Source organism: Ipomoea nil, unplaced genomic scaffold (assembly GCF_001879475.1).
Source record: "Ipomoea nil cultivar Tokyo-kokei standard unplaced genomic scaffold, Asagao_1.1 scaffold1895, whole genome shotgun sequence".
Classification (NCBI taxonomy): domain Eukaryota; kingdom Viridiplantae; phylum Streptophyta; class Magnoliopsida; order Solanales; family Convolvulaceae; genus Ipomoea; species Ipomoea nil.
The window spans coordinates 412,138-429,082 of record NW_017618323.1 but is presented as its reverse complement, the minus strand read 5'-3'; the positions used below and the strand labels follow the sequence as shown (position 1 = coordinate 429,082).

General features: G+C 30.0%; 3 non-coding genes across 3 annotated transcripts; all 3 read right to left on the bottom strand.

Annotated features, from left to right (window-relative positions):
- Positions 1–1,854: 1,854 nt before the first annotated feature.
- On the bottom strand, positions 1,855–1,926 carry TRNAH-GUG. Its single transcript has one exon. It is a non-coding gene; the product is annotated as a tRNA-His (tRNA).
- Positions 1,927–4,598: 2,672 nt separating this feature from the next.
- Positions 4,599–4,670, bottom strand: TRNAH-GUG. Its single transcript has one exon. It is a non-coding gene; the product is annotated as a tRNA-His (tRNA).
- A 2,672-nt stretch (positions 4,671–7,342) lies between these two features.
- TRNAH-GUG lies at positions 7,343–7,414 on the bottom strand. Its single transcript has one exon. It is a non-coding gene; the product is annotated as a tRNA-His (tRNA).
- Between the last annotated feature and the right edge of the window lie 9,531 nt (positions 7,415–16,945).

Genomic DNA, 16,945 nt, shown 5'->3' with positions numbered 1-16,945 from the left:
GCTAGGATTCGAGCCCAAGTCTTCACGGCTAAAATGTGGAATTCTTACCACTAAACTACAGCCACAAAGTCATCAAAGTGAAAGATAAAATCTTAACTATACATAAATATATCTTCAAGATAATTATAATTTCAGTTAACGCTGAGTTTAGTCCTTTGACTATCACTCATTTTAATTTTATTCTTTGACTTTTAATACAACTAAACTTAGTTTTGGAGTATTGAATCCTTTTCAATTGTAATCCACGGTAAGCTTCCTTCCTATTAACATTGAGTATGAAATTAGAGTTGCAATAATAAAGAAATTAACATTGAGGGTGAAATTAGATCAACTAGAATAAGGCAATTAGGATATTGTTTCCCACATGTTAAAATCCCTATTAACATTGAGGGTGATATTACGGTGGCTAGAAAAAAGAAAATTAGAGCTTTGTTTTTCATGTGTGCGAAACAATTGGCGCAATAGTCATTATTTTCTAAATTTACCCTTGCCCTTGTTAATGAGTGTTAGTTAGAAAACAAAATCAAGAATTAATTATTTAGTTTTATTGAGTTTCAAATTTTCAACTTATTATTGGAATTGTTACATGTTAATAAAGGTGGGCATTTCAGGATATGATTCGGTTTTTATCAGTTTCGGTTTTGTTATTTCGTATAACAAAGGATAATACTGAATATTGTAAGAATAATACTGAATATTGTAAGAATAACTCAAATTAGAGATAATTGTTAGTCAAAGAACAATTGAGGCAAACAACAAAAGTGCAACGTTGAGAACAAGACATACAAAAATCATATTTATTAAGAGAGATACATAATAGTAGCCGAAGAACAACAAGTGACTTGAATTAACATCTTTATTGTAGTTGTTGTTGTTTTTATTATCAAAAAAACTAATAATACATCAATCAAAATTGTTCAGTGTGGCTGCTAGAATTCGAGCCCAGGTCTCCAAGGCCACAATGTGGAATTCTTACCACTAAACTACAGCCACAAGGTCATCGAAGTGAAAGATAAAATCTTAATTATACATAAATATATTTTCAAGATAATTATAGTTTCAGTTAACGCTGAGTTTAGTCCTCTGACTATCACTCATTTTTAATTTTATTCTTTGACTTTTAAAACTACTATACTTAGTTTTGGAGTATTGAATCCTTTTCAATTGTAATCCACGGTAAGCTTCCTTCCTATTAACATTGAGTATGAAATTAGAGTTGCAATAATAAAGAAATTAACATTGAGGGTGAAATTAGATCAACTAGAATAAGGAAATTAGGATATTGTTTCCCACGTGTTAAAATCCCTATTAACGTTGTGGATGATATTACGATGGCTAGAAAAAAGAAAATTAGAGCTTTGTTTTTAATGTGTGCGAAACAATTGGCGCAATAGTCATTATTTTCTAAATTTACCCTTGCCCTTGTTAATGAGTGTTAGTTAGAAAACCAAATCAAGAATTAATTATTTAGTTTTATTGAGTTTCAAATTTTCAACTTATTATTGGAATTGTTACATATTAATAAAGGTGGGCATTTCAGGATATGATTCGGTTTTTATCAGTTTCGGTTTTGTTATTTCGTATAACAAAGGATAATACTGAATATTGTAAGAATAATACTGAATATTGTAAGAATAACTCAAATTAGAGATAATTGTTAGTCAAAGAACAATTGAGGCAAACAACAAAAGTGCAAAGTTGAGAACAAGACATAAAAAAATCATATTTATTAAGAGAGATACATAATAGTAGCCGAAGAACAACAAGTGACTTGAATTAACATCTTTATTGTAGTTGTTGTTGTAGTTTTTATTATAAAAAAAAACTAATAATACATCAATCAAAATTGTTCAGTGTGGCTGCTGGGATTCGAGCCCAGGTCTCCACGGCCACAACGTGGAATTCTTACCACTAAACTACAGCCACAAGGTCGTCGAAGTGAAAGATAAAATCTTAATTATACATAAATATATTTTCAAGATAATTATAGTTTCAGTTAACGCTAAGTTTAGTCCCCTGACTATCACTCATTTTTAATTTTATTCTTTGACTTTTAAAACTACTAAACTTAGTTTTGGATTATTGAATCCTTTTCAATTGTAATCCCCGGTAAGCTTCCTTCCTATTAACATTGAGTATGAAATTAGAGTTGCAATAATAAAGAAATTAACATTGAGGGTGAAATTAGATCAACTAGAATAAGGAAATTATGATAATGTTTCCCACGTGTTAAAATCCCTATTAACATTGAGGGTGATATTACGATGGCTAGAAAAAAGAAAATTAGAGCTTTGTTTTTAATGTGTGCGAAATAATTGGCGCAATAGTCATTATTTTCTAAATTTACCCTTGCCCTTGTTAATGAGTGTTAGTTAGAAAACAAAATCAAGAAGTAATTATTTAGTTTTATTGAGTTTCAAATTTTCAACTTATTATTGGAATTGTTACATATTAATAAAGGTGGGCATTTCAGGATATGATTCGGTTTTTATCAGTTTCGGTTTTGTTATTTCGTATAACAAAGGATAATACTGAATATTGTAAGAATAACTCAAATTAGAGATAATTGTTAGTCAAAGAACAATTGAGGCAAACAACAAAAGTGCAAAGTTGTGTACAAGACATAAAGAAATCATATTTATTAAGAAAGATACATAATAGTAGCCGAAGAACAACAAGTGACTTGAATTAACATCTTTATTGTAGTTGTTGTTTTTATTATCAAAAAAACTAATATTACATTAATCAAAATTATTTAGTGTGGCTGCTAGGATTCGAGCCCAAGTCTTCACGGCTAAAATGTGGAATTCTTACCACTAAACTACAGCCACAAAGTCATTAAAGTGAAAGATAAAATCTTAACTATACATAAATATATCTTCAAGATAATTATAATTTCAGTTAACGCTGAGTTTAGTCCTTTGACTATCACTCATTTTAATTTTATTCTTTGACTTTTAATACAACTAAACTTAGTTTTGGAGTATTGAATCCTTTTCAATTGTAATCCACGGTAAGCTTCCTTCCTATTAACATTGAGTATGAAATTAGAGTTGCAATAATAAAGAAATTAACATTGAGGGTGAAATTAGATCAACTAGAATAAGGCAATTAGGATATTGTTTCCCACATGTTAAAATCCCTATTAACATTGAGGGTGATATTACGGTGGCTAGAAAAAAGAAAATTAGTGCTTTGTTTTTCATGTGTGCGAAACAATTGGCGCAATAGTCATTATTTTCTAAATTTACCCTTGCCCTTGTTAATGAGTGTTAGTTAGAAAACAAAATCAAGAATTAATTATTTAGTTTTATTGAGTTTCAAATTTTCAACTTATTATTGGAATTGTTACATGTTAATAAAGGTGGGCATTTCAGGATATGATTCGGTTTTTATCAGTTTCGGTTTTGTTATTTCGTATAACAAAGGATAATACTGAATATTGTAAGAATAACTCAAATTAGAGATAATTGTTAGTCAAAGAACAATTGAGGCAAACAACAAAAGTGCAACGTTGAGAACAAGACATACAAAAATCATATTTATTAAGAGAGATACATAATAGTAGCCGAAGAACAACAAGTGACTTGAATTAACATCTTTATTGTAGTTGTTGTTGTTTTTATTATCAAAAAAACTAATAATACATCAATCAAAATTGTTCAGTGTGGCTGCTAGAATTCGAGCCCAGGTCTCCAAGGCCACAATGTGGAATTCTTACCACTAAACTACAGCCACAAGGTCATCGAAGTGAAAGATAAAATCTTAATTATACATAAATATATTTTCAAGATAATTATAGTTTCAGTTAACGCTGAGTTTAGTCCTTTGACTATCACTCATTTTTAATTTTATTCTTTGACTTTTAAAACTACTATACTTAGTTTTGGAGTATTGAATCCTTTTCAATTGTAATCCACGGTAAGCTTCCTTCCTATTAACATTGAGTATGAAATTAGAGTTGCAATAATAAAGAAATTAACATTGAGGGTGAAATTAGATCAACTAGAATAAGGAAATTAGGATATTGTTTCCCACGTGTTAAAATCCCTATTAACGTTGTGGATGATATTACGATGGCTAGAAAAAAGAAAATTAGAGCTTTGTTTTTAATGTGTGCGAAACAATTGGCGCAATAGTCATTATTTTCTAAATTTACCCTTGCCCTTGTTAATGAGTGTTAGTTAGAAAACCAAATCAAGAATTAATTATTTAGTTTTATTGAGTTTCAAATTTTCAACTTATTATTGGAATTGTTACATATTAATAAAGGTGGGCATTTCAGGATATGATTCGGTTTTTATCAGTTTCGGTTTTGTTATTTCGTATAACAAAGGATAATACTGAATATTGTAAGAATAATACTGAATATTGTAAGAATAACTCAAATTAGAGATAATTGTTAGTCAAAGAACAATTGAGGCAAACAACAAAAGTGCAAAGTTGAGAACAAGACATAAAAAAATCATATTTATTAAGAGAGATACATAATAGTAGCCGAAGAACAACAAGTGACTTGAATTAACATCTTTATTGTAGTTGTTGTTGTAGTTTTTATTATAAAAAAAACTAATAATACATCAATCAAAATTGTTCAGTGTGGCTGCTGGGATTCGAGCCCAGGTCTCCACGGCCACAACGTGGAATTCTTACCACTAAACTACAGCCACAAGGTCGTCGAAGTGAAAGATAAAATCTTAATTATACATAAATATATTTTCAAGATAATTATAGTTTCAGTTAACGCTAAGTTTAGTCCCCTGACTATCACTCATTTTTAATTTTATTCTTTGACTTTTAAAACTACTAAACTTAGTTTTGGATTATTGAATCCTTTTCAATTGTAATCCCCGGTAAGCTTCCTTCCTATTAACATTGAGTATGAAATTAGAGTTGCAATAATAAAGAAATTAACATTGAGGGTGAAATTAGATCAACTAGAATAAGGAAATTATGATAATGTTTCCCACGTGTTAAAATCCCTATTAACATTGAGGGTGATATTACGATGGCTAGAAAAAAGAAAATTAGAGCTTTGTTTTTAATGTGTGCGAAATAATTGGCGCAATAGTCATTATTTTCTAAATTTACCCTTGCCCTTGTTAATGAGTGTTAGTTAGAAAACAAAATCAAGAAGTAATTATTTAGTTTTATTGAGTTTCAAATTTTCAACTTATTATTGGAATTGTTACATATTAATAAAGGTGGGCATTTCAGGATATGATTCGGTTTTTATCAGTTTCGGTTTTGTTATTTCGTATAACAAAGGATAATACTGAATATTGTAAGAATAACTCAAATTAGAGATAATTGTTAGTCAAAGAACAATTGAGGCAAACAACAAAAGTGCAAAGTTGTGTACAAGACATAAAGAAATCATATTTATTAAGAAAGATACATAATAGTAGCCGAAGAACAACAAGTGACTTGAATTAACATCTTTATTGTAGTTGTTGTTTTTATTATCAAAAAAACTAATATTACATTAATCAAAATTATTTAGTGTGGCTGCTAGGATTCGAGCCCAAGTCTTCACGGCTAAAATGTGGAATTCTTACCACTAAACTACAGCCACAAAGTCATTAAAGTGAAAGATAAAATCTTAACTATACATAAATATATCTTCAAGATAATTATAATTTCAGTTAACGCTGAGTTTAGTCCTTTGACTATCACTCATTTTAATTTTATTCTTTGACTTTTAATACAACTAAACTTAGTTTTGGAGTATTGAATCCTTTTCAATTGTAATCCACGGTAAGCTTCCTTCCTATTAACATTGAGTATGAAATTAGAGTTGCAATAATAAAGAAATTAACATTGAGGGTGAAATTAGATCAACTAGAATAAGGCAATTAGGATATTGTTTCCCACATGTTAAAATCCCTATTAACATTGAGGGTGATATTACGGTGGCTAGAAAAAAGAAAATTAGTGCTTTGTTTTTCATGTGTGCGAAACAATTGGCGCAATAGTCATTATTTTCTAAATTTACCCTTGCCCTTGTTAATGAGTGTTAGTTAGAAAACAAAATCAAGAATTAATTATTTAGTTTTATTGAGTTTCAAATTTTCAACTTATTATTGGAATTGTTACATGTTAATAAAGGTGGGCATTTCAGGATATGATTCGGTTTTTATCAGTTTCGGTTTTGTTATTTCGTATAACAAAGGATAATACTGAATATTGTAAGAATAACTCAAATTAGAGATAATTGTTAGTCAAAGAACAATTGAGGCAAACAACAAAAGTGCAACGTTGAGAACAAGACATACAAAAATCATATTTATTAAGAGAGATACATAATAGTAGCCGAAGAACAACAAGTGACTTGAATTAACATCTTTATTGTAGTTGTTGTTGTTTTTATTATCAAAAAAACTAATAATACATCAATCAAAATTGTTCAGTGTGGCTGCTAGAATTCGAGCCCAGGTCTCCAAGGCCACAATGTGGAATTCTTACCACTAAACTACAGCCACAAGGTCATCGAAGTGAAAGATAAAATCTTAATTATACATAAATATATTTTCAAGATAATTATAGTTTCAGTTAACGCTGAGTTTAGTCCTTTGACTATCACTCATTTTTAATTTTATTCTTTGACTTTTAAAACTACTATACTTAGTTTTGGAGTATTGAATCCTTTTCAATTGTAATCCACGGTAAGCTTCCTTCCTATTAACATTGAGTATGAAATTAGAGTTGCAATAATAAAGAAATTAACATTGAGGGTGAAATTAGATCAACTAGAATAAGGAAATTAGGATATTGTTTCCCACGTGTTAAAATCCCTATTAACGTTGTGGATGATATTACGATGGCTAGAAAAAAGAAAATTAGAGCTTTGTTTTTAATGTGTGCGAAACAATTGGCGCAATAGTCATTATTTTCTAAATTTACCCTTGCCCTTGTTAATGAGTGTTAGTTAGAAAACCAAATCAAGAATTAATTATTTAGTTTTATTGAGTTTCAAATTTTCAACTTATTATTGGAATTGTTACATATTAATAAAGGTGGGCATTTCAGGATATGATTCGGTTTTTATCAGTTTCGGTTTTGTTATTTCGTATAACAAAGGATAATACTGAATATTGTAAGAATAATACTGAATATTGTAAGAATAACTCAAATTAGAGATAATTGTTAGTCAAAGAACAATTGAGGCAAACAACAAAAGTGCAAAGTTGAGAACAAGACATAAAAAAATCATATTTATTAAGAGAGATACATAATAGTAGCCGAAGAACAACAAGTGACTTGAATTAACATCTTTATTGTAGTTGTTGTTGTAGTTTTTATTATAAAAAAAACTAATAATACATCAATCAAAATTGTTCAGTGTGGCTGCTGGGATTCGAGCCCAGGTCTCCACGGCCACAACGTGGAATTCTTACCACTAAACTACAGCCACAAGGTCGTCGAAGTGAAAGATAAAATCTTAATTATACATAAATATATTTTCAAGATAATTATAGTTTCAGTTAACGCTAAGTTTAGTCCCCTGACTATCACTCATTTTTAATTTTATTCTTTGACTTTTAAAACTACTAAACTTAGTTTTGGATTATTGAATCCTTTTCAATTGTAATCCCCGGTAAGCTTCCTTCCTATTAACATTGAGTATGAAATTAGAGTTGCAATAATAAAGAAATTAACATTGAGGGTGAAATTAGATCAACTAGAATAAGGAAATTATGATAATGTTTCCCACGTGTTAAAATCCCTATTAACATTGAGGGTGATATTACGATGGCTAGAAAAAAGAAAATTAGAGCTTTGTTTTTAATGTGTGCGAAATAATTGGCGCAATAGTCATTATTTTCTAAATTTACCCTTGCCCTTGTTAATGAGTGTTAGTTAGAAAACAAAATCAAGAAGTAATTATTTAGTTTTATTGAGTTTCAAATTTTCAACTTATTATTGGAATTGTTACATATTAATAAAGGTGGGCATTTCAGGATATGATTCGGTTTTTATCAGTTTCGGTTTTGTTATTTCGTATAACAAAGGATAATACTGAATATTGTAAGAATAACTCAAATTAGAGATAATTGTTAGTCAAAGAACAATTGAGGCAAACAACAAAAGTGCAAAGTTGTGTACAAGACATAAAGAAATCATATTTATTAAGAAAGATACATAATAGTAGCCGAAGAACAACAAGTGACTTGAATTAACATCTTTATTGTAGTTGTTGTTTTTATTATCAAAAAAACTAATATTACATTAATCAAAATTATTTAGTGTGGCTGCTAGGATTCGAGCCCAAGTCTTCACGGCCAAAATGTGGAATTCTTACCACTAAACTACAGCCACAAAGTCATCAAAGTGAAAGATAAAATCTTAACTATACATAAATATATCTTCAAGATAATTATAATTTCAGTTAACGCTGAGTTTAGTCCTTTGACTATCACTCATTTTAATTTTATTCTTTGACTTTTAATACAACTAAACTTAGTTTTGGAGTATTGAATCCTTTTCAATTGTAATCCACGGTAAGCTTCCTTCCTATTAACATTGAGTATGAAATTAGAGTTGCAATAATAAAGAAATTAACATTGAGGGTGAAATTAGATCAACTAGAATAAGGCAATTAGGTTATTGTTTCCCACATGTTAAAATCCCTATTAACATTGAGGGTGATATTACGGTGGCTAGAAAAAAGAAAATTAGAGCTTTGTTTTTCATGTGTGCGAAACAATTGGCGCAATAGTCATTATTTTCTAAATTTACCCTTGCCCTTGTTAATGAGTGTTAGTTAGAAAACAAAATCAAGAATTAATTATTTAGTTTTATTGAGTTTCAAATTTTCAACTTATTATTGGAATTGTTACATGTTAATAAAGGTGGGCATTTCAGGATATGATTCGGTTTTTATCAGTTTCGGTTTTGTTATTTCGTATAACAAAGGATAATACTGAATATTGTAAGAATAACTCAAATTAGAGATAATTGTTAGTCAAAGAACAATTGAGGCAAACAACAAAAGTGCAACGTTGAGAACAAGACATACAAAAATCATATTTATTAAGAGAGATACATAATAGTAGCCGAAGAACAACAAGTGACTTGAATTAACATCTTTATTGTAGTTGTTGTTGTTTTTATTATCAAAAAAACTAATAATACATCAATCAAAATTGTTCAGTGTGGCTGCTAGAATTCGAGCCTAGGTCTCCAAGGCCACAATGTGGAATTCTTACCACTAAACTACAGCCACAAGGTCATCGAAGTGAAAGATAAAATCTTAATTATACATAAATATATTTTCAAGATAATTATAGTTTCAGTTAACGCTGAGTTTAGTCCTCTGACTATCACTCATTTTTAATTTTATTCTTTGACTTTTAAAACTACTATACTTAGTTTTGGAGTATTGAATCCTTTTCAATTGTAATCCACGGTAAGCTTCCTTCCTATTAACATTGAGTATGAAATTAGAGTTGCAATAATAAAGAAATTAACATTGAGGGTGAAATTAGATCAACTAGAATAAGGAAATTAGGATATTGTTTCCCACGTGTTAAAATCCCTATTAACGTTGTGGATGATATTACGATGGCTAGAAAAAAAAAAATTAGAGCTTTGTTTTTAATGTGTGCGAAACAATTGGCGCAATAGTCATTATTTTCTAAATTTACCCTTGCCCTTGTTAATGAGTGTTAGTTAGAAAACCAAATCAAGAATTAATTATTTAGTTTTATTGAGTTTCAAATTTTCAACTTATTATTGGAATTGTTACATATTAATAAAGGTGGGCATTTCAGGATATGATTCGGTTTTTATCAGTTTCGATTTTGTTATTTCGTATAACAAAGGATAATACTGAATATTGTAAGAATAACTCAAATTAGAGATAATTGTTAGTCAAAGAACAATTGAGGCAAACAACAAAAGTGCAAAGTTGTGTACAAGATATAAAGAAATCATATTTATTAAGAGAGATACATAATAGTAGTCGAAGAACAACAAGTGACTTGAATTAACATCTTTATTGTAGTTGTTGTTTTTATTATCAAAAAAACTAATATTACATCAATCAAGATTATTTAGTGTGGCTGCTAGGATTCGAGCGCAGGTCTTCACGGCCATAACGTGGAATTCTTATCACTAAATTACAGCCACAAAGTCATCAAAGTGAAAGATAAAATCTTAACTATACATAAATATATCTTCAAGATAATTATAATTTCAGTTAACGCTGAGTTTAGTCCTTTGACTATCACTCATTTTAATTTTATTCTTTGACTTTTAATACAACTAAATTTAGTTTTGGAGTATTGAATCCTTTTCAATTGTAATCCACGGTAAGCTTCCTTCCTATTAACATTGAGTATGAAATTAGAGTTGCAATAATAAAGAAATTAACATTGAGGGTGAAATTAGATCAACTAGAATAAGGCAATTAGGTTATTGTTTCCCACATGTTAAAATCCCTATTAACATTAAGGGTGATATTACGGTGGCTAGAAAAAAGAAAATTAGAGCTTTGTTTTTCATGTGTGCGAAACAATTGGCGCAATAGTCATTATTTTCTAAATTTACCCTTGCCCTTGTTAATGAGTGTTAGTTAGAAAACAAAATCAAGAATTAATTATTTAGTTTTATTGAGTTTCAAATTTTCAACTTATTATTGGAATTGTTACATGTTAATAAAGGTGGGCATTTCAGGATATGATTCGGTTTTTATCAGTTTCGGTTTTGTTATTTCGTATAACAAAGGATAATACTGAATATTGTAAGAATAATACTGAATATTGTAAGAATAACTCAAATTAGAGATAATTGTTAGTCAAAGAACAATTGAGGCAAACAACAAAAGTGCAACGTTGAGAACAAGACATACAAAAATCATATTTATTAAGAGAGATACATAATAGTAGCCGAAGAACAACAAGTGACTTGAATTAACATCTTTATTGTAGTTGTTGTTGTTTTTATTATCAAAAAAACTAATAATACATCAATCAAAATTGTTCAGTGTGGCTGCTAGAATTCGAGCCCAGGTCTCCAAGGCCACAATGTGGAATTCTTACCACTAAACTACAGCCACAAGGTCATCGAAGTGAAAGATAAAATCTTAATTATACATAAATATATTTTCAAGATAATTATAGTTTCAGTTAACGCTGAGTTTAGTCCTCTGACTATCACTCATTTTTAATTTTATTCTTTGACTTTTAAAACTACTATACTTAGTTTTGGAGTATTGAATCCTTTTCAATTGTAATCCACGGTAAGCTTCCTTCCTATTAACATTGAGTATGAAATTAGAGTTGCAATAATAAAGAAATTAACATTGAGGGTGAAATTAGATCAACTAGAATAAGGAAATTAGGATATTGTTTCCCACGTGTTAAAATCCCTATTAACGTTGTGGATGATATTACGATGGCTAGAAAAAAGAAAATTAGAGCTTTGTTTTTAATGTGTGCGAAACAATTGGCGCAATAGTCATTATTTTCTAAATTTACCCTTGCCCTTGTTAATGAGTGTTAGTTAGAAAACCAAATCAAGAATTAATTATTTAGTTTTATTGAGTTTCAAATTTTCAACTTATTATTGGAATTGTTACATATTAATAAAGGTGGGCATTTCAGGATATGATTCGGTTTTTATCAGTTTCGATTTTGTTATTTCGTATAACAAAGGATAATACTGAATATTGTAAGAATAACTCAAATTAGAGATAATTGTTAGTCAAAGAACAATTGAGGCAAACAACAAAAGTGCAAAGTTGTGTACAAGATATAAAGAAATCATATTTATTAAGAGAGATACATAATAGTAGTCGAAGAACAACAAGTGACTTGAATTAACATCTTTATTGTAGTTGTTGTTTTTATTATCAAAAAAACTAATATTACATCAATCAAAATTATTTAGTGTGGCTGCTAGGATTCGAGCGCAGGTCTTCACGGCCATAACGTGGAATTCTTATCACTAAATTACAGCCACAAAGTCATCAAAGTGAAAGATAAAATCTTAACTATACATAAATATATCTTCAAGATAATTATAATTTCAGTTAACGCTGAGTTTAGTCCTTTGACTATCACTCATTTTTAATTTTATTCTTTGACTTTTAATACTACTTAACTTAGTTTTGGAGGATTGAATACTTTTCAATTGTAATCCACGGTAAGCTTCCTTCCTATTAACATTGAGTATGAAATTCGAGTTGCAATAATAAAGAAATTAACATTGAGGGTGAAATTAGATCAACTAGAATAAGGCAATTAGGATATTGTTTCCCACGTGTTAAAATCCCTATTAACTTTGATGGTGATATTACGGTGGCTAGAAAAAAGAAAATTAGAGCTTTGTTTTTCATGTTTGCGAAACAATTGGCGCAATAGTCATTATTTTCTAAATTTACCCTTGCCCTTGTTAATGAGTGTTAGCTAGAAAACAAAATCAAGAATTAATTATTTAGTTTTATTGAGTTTCAAATTTTCTACTTATTATTGGAATTGTTACATATTAATAAAGGTGGGCATATCAGGATATGATTTGGTGTTTATCAGTTTCGGTTTTTTTTATTTCGTATAACAAAGGATAATACTGAATATTGTAAGAATGATACTGAATATTGTAAGAATAACTCAAATTAGAGATAATTGTTAGTCAAAGAACAATTGAGGCAAACAACAAAAGTGCAAAGTTGAGAACAAGACATAAAAAAAATCATATTTATTAAGAGAGATACATAATAGTAGCTGAAGAACAAGTGACTTGAATTAACATCTTTATTGTAGTTGTTGTTGTTGTTTTTATTATCAAAAAAACTAATAATACATCAATAAAAATTGTTTAGTGTGGCTGCTGGGATTCAAGCTCAGGTCTCCACGGCCACAACGTGGAATTCTTACCACTAAACTACACCAACAAGGTCGTCAAAGTGAAAGATAAAATCTTAATTATACATAAATATATCTTCAAGATATTTATAGTTTCAGTTAACGCTGAGTTTAGTCCTCTGACTATCACTCATTTTTAATTTCATTCTTTGACTTTTAAAACTACTAAACTTAGTTTTGGAGTATTGAATCCTTTTCAATTGTAATCCACGGTAAGCTTCCTTCCAATTAACATTGAGTATGAAATTAGAGTTGCAATAATAAAGAAATTAACATTGAGGGTGAAATTAGATCAACTAGAATAAGGAAATTAGGATAATGTTTCCCACGTGTTAAAATCCCTATTAACATTGAGGGTGATATTACGATGGCTAGAAAAAAGAAAATTAGAGCTTTGTTTTTAATGTGTGCGAAACAATTGGCGCAATAGTCATTATTTTCTAAATTTACCCTTGCCCTTGTTAATGAGTGTTAGTTAGAAAACAAAATCAAGAATTAATTATTTAGTTTTATTGAGTTTCAAATTTTCAACTTATTATTGGAATTGTTACATATTAATAAAGGTGGGCATTTCAGGATATGATTCGGTTTTTATCAGTTTCGGTTTTGTTATTTCGTATAACAAAGGATAATACTGAATATTGTAAGAATAACTCAAATTAGAGATAATTGTTAGTCAAAGAACAATTGAGGCAAACAACAAAAGTGCAAAGTTGTGTACAAGACATAAAGAAATCATATTTATTAAGAGAGATACATAATAGTAGCCGAAGAACAACAAGTGACTTGAATTAACATCTTTATTGTAGTTGTTGTTTTTATTATCAAAAAAACTAATATTACATCAATCAAAATTATTTAGTGTGGCTGCTAGGATTCGAGCCTAGGTCTTCACGGCCATAATGTGGAATTCTCACCACTAAACTACAGCCACAAAGTCATCAAAGTGAAAGATAAAATCTTAACTATACATAAATGTATCTTCAAGATAATTATAATTTCAGTTAACGCTGAGTTTAGTCCTCTGACTATCACTCATTTTTAATTTTATTCTTTGACTTTTAAAACTACTAAACTTAGTTTTGGAGTATTGAATCATTTTCAATTGTAATCCCCGGTAAGCTTCCTTCCTATTAACATTGAGTATGAAATTAGAGTTGCAATAATAAAGAAATTAACATTGAGGGTGAAATTAGATCAACTTGAATAAGGCAATTAGACTTTCAAAAAAAAAAGAATAAGGCAATTAGGATATTGTTTCCCACGTGTTAAAATCCCTATTAACGTTGATGGTGATATTACGGTGGCTAGAAAAAAGAAAATTAGAGCTTTGTTTTTCATGTGTGCGAAACAATTGGCGCAATAGTCATTATTTTCTAAATTTACCCTTGCCCTTGTTAATGAGTGTTAGTTAGAAAACAAAATCAAGAATTAATTATTTAGTTTTATTGAGTTTCAAATTTTCAACTTATTATTGGAATTGTTACATATTAATAAAGGTGGGCATTTCAGGATATGATTCGGTTTTTATCAGTTTTGGTTTTGTTATTTCGTATAACAAAGGATAATACTGAATATTGTAAGAATAACTCAAATTAGAGATAGTTGTTAGTCAAAGAACAATTGAGGCAAACAACAAAAGTGCAAAGTTGAGAACAAGACATAAAAAAATCATATTTATTATGAGAGATACATAATAGTAGCCGAAGAACAACAAGTGACTTGAATTAACATCTTTATTGTAGTTGTTATTGTTTTTTTTATTATCAAAAAAAACTAATAATACATCAATCAAAATTGTTCAGTGTGGCTGCTGGGGTTCGAGCCCAGGTCTCTACGGCCACAACGTGGAATTCTTATCACTAAACTACTGCCACAAGGTCGTCAGAATGAAAGATAAAATCTTAATTATACATAAATATATCTTCAAGATAATTATAGTTTCAGTTAACGCTGAGTTTAGGCCTCTGACTATCACTCATTTTTAATTTTATTCTTTGACTTTTAAAACTACTAAACTTAGTTTTGGAGTATTGAATCCTTTTCAATTGTAATCCACGGTAAGCTTCCTTCCAATTAACATTGAGTATGAAATTAGAGTTGCAATAATAAAGAAATTAACATTGAGGGTGAAATTAGATCAACTAGAATAAGGAAATTAGGATAATGTTTCCCACGTGTTAAAATCCCTATTAACATTGAGGGTGATATTACGATGGCTAGAAAAAAGAAAATTAGAGCTTTGTTTTTAATGTGTGTGAAACAATTGGCGCAATAGTCATTATTTTCTAAATTTTCCCTTGCCCTTGTTAATGAGTGTTAGTTAGAAAACAAAATCAAGAATTAATTATTTCGTTTTATTGAGTTTCAAATTTTCAACTTATTATTGGAATTGTTACATATTAATAAAGGTGGGCATTTCAGGATATGATTCGGTTTTTATCAGTTTCGGTTTTGTTATTTCGGTATTAAAAAAAATGATACCATTCGGTTTAACATATAATTCAGTTCAGTTTCGGTTCGATTTGACAAAGTTCAGTTTCGGCTCGGAATTAGTTCGGTTCAGTTTAAGAATCCCAATGTTTAACTTTCCCTCATTTTTCAAACACACTACCAAACAATGAATATTCAAATAGTCCAAACATTATATAACAAAATAGAAATTCAAAGCTCAAATTCAGTTTCGGCTCGGAATTAGTTCGGTTCGTTACTAAACATCAGTATATTTTTTGCACAACCGACTCTTCAGTTGGCTAACTTGGAATGTTTTAATTTGTATACAAGATGAATAATCATTCATTTGTATAGTTAATATTGGGAAAACAATTTTTGGACACAAACCGTCATTGGTTGGCAAAATATATTTCCGGTGCACTGGGAATTAAAATTAGAATGATGTTGAATCACATTAATTTCATATAAACATGAATCTAGGGATAATACCGAATATTATAAGAATAACTTAAATTAGAGATAATTGTGTGTCAAAGAACAATTGAGGCAAAGAACAAAAGTGCAAAGTAGAGAAGAAGACATATAGAAATCTTATTTATTAAGAGAGATACTGAATAGTAGCTGAAGAACAGCAAATGACTTGAATTTACTTCTTTATTATTATTGTTGTTGTTGTTGTTGTTTTTTTATTAAAAAAACTAATAATACATCAATCCAAATCGTTCGGTGTGGCTACTAGGATTCGAGCCCAAGTCTCCACAGCGCTTTCGCTGTGCCAATCTTGCGATACACATCGTACAATGTATCACACAAACCGTTCAAGATGTAGTTATGGCAAAGGAAGCCCGTATCCTTCCAAAACCCAACTGCCATCATGGATTGTGCATCTTGTTTCTTTATCTCATGAACCCTCTCGGTAAGGAATCATGTCAAGCCGAGAGTTGGCAGGTAGACCGACATCTTTTGCTGCCACCTCTTGAAGTTAAAGCCAGTGAACTTCTCTGGCTTTTTAGCCGATCGAACCACTCGGTACCGTAGGTACCCGCATCGTGGGGATGTACCCCTCAGTGCTCCCACCATCTTGTGAACCTACGTTCACTAGTGGTGCCTGGGAATGTGCAACATTGTTGCCGTTCCCACCATTGTTGTTCTCAACAACATTCTCGTCCCCATTGTTGATGATAGGCTGAACGGGGTTCTCCATTTCTCCGAGGAAATTAGAGACGAGCAGAAATTCAAATAAGGTTTTGAGATTGTTGTTCGAAATACCTGAAAAATACAATAACAATCCTACGAAAAAAGGATTATTATTTATCTGGAATAAATTGGGAAGAAAACAATGCAGGGACGAAAGGATATTGCGGTTAGGTTGTAAGTATGAGTCGAGTTGCACTCTCTCCTTAAAACCTTATTTACTGTCTCTCAAAAGATGCTACAACCTACCTTATTTGCTGTCTCTCAAAAGATGCTAGGAGCGTTGTAACCTACCTTATTTGCTGTCTCTCAAAAGATGCTAGGAGCGTTGCAGCCTAGGTTTCCCAAGAGAAAACGGCGAACTAGAGCGTGGGAAGAACATGAGTCAAACCTTTGCAGACTCATTTGGGGATTTGATTTGCTCCCCACCC